At 33.5% G+C, this 555-nt stretch overlaps 1 protein-coding gene across 1 annotated transcript in view; it reads right to left on the bottom strand.

The window, feature by feature from the left end:
- The window catches only part of KIF4A (kinesin family member 4A), a 134,023-nt gene that overhangs the window by 43,087 nt on the left and 90,381 nt on the right, over positions 1-555 (bottom strand). The gene's annotated exons all lie outside the window — the stretch shown is intronic.

Here is a 555-nt window from a genome sequence, read left to right as displayed (position 1 = left end):
AAAAATAAATAAATAGACATTAAAAAAAATGAATACTACCCCCAAAACTAAAACTGTCTCAAAAATTAGAGCTTAATACAAAGAGTAAAGGAAATTTTTTGAGTATATAACTATGCAGTTGTCTCAATACTACTCCCCGCCGGCCCCGTGCCACCGCCACTTTGTGTTAAAAGGATGGTTCTTTAAAAGCATTTCACTTCACTTTAGTTATAAGGAATTATTCTGATGATTGTTACATAAGCCTGAGATAGAAAGCAAACATTCAACATAACTTCTAAGAACATGAATTTTGGATACTATAGAGAAATAGAATCACTGAGTAAAAAGAAGGTAGAATAGCCAATAAGGCAAAGGTCTAAGGGACAGTGGGATATTCTGGTAATTTGTCTTGGCTTTATTCTTAACTGACTATATTCTGACTATATTCTTAAGGGATGGCTAGATTGTTTTCATTTACTAGCCTGAATATTAATTCTATTCAGAAGCTAATTTACCATTAGCACAGGGACCAAGAAACTGCTGGTCTGGTAGGTCTGATAATCTTTCAAAATCTAG

This window comes from Bison bison, unplaced genomic scaffold (assembly GCF_000754665.1).
Source record: "Bison bison bison isolate TAMUID 2011002044 unplaced genomic scaffold, Bison_UMD1.0 scf7180017864537, whole genome shotgun sequence".
Taxonomy (NCBI): Eukaryota; Metazoa; Chordata; class Mammalia; order Artiodactyla; family Bovidae; genus Bison; species Bison bison.
Note: the sequence above shows the minus strand (reverse complement) of the source record. Positions and strands in the feature narration are given on the sequence as shown.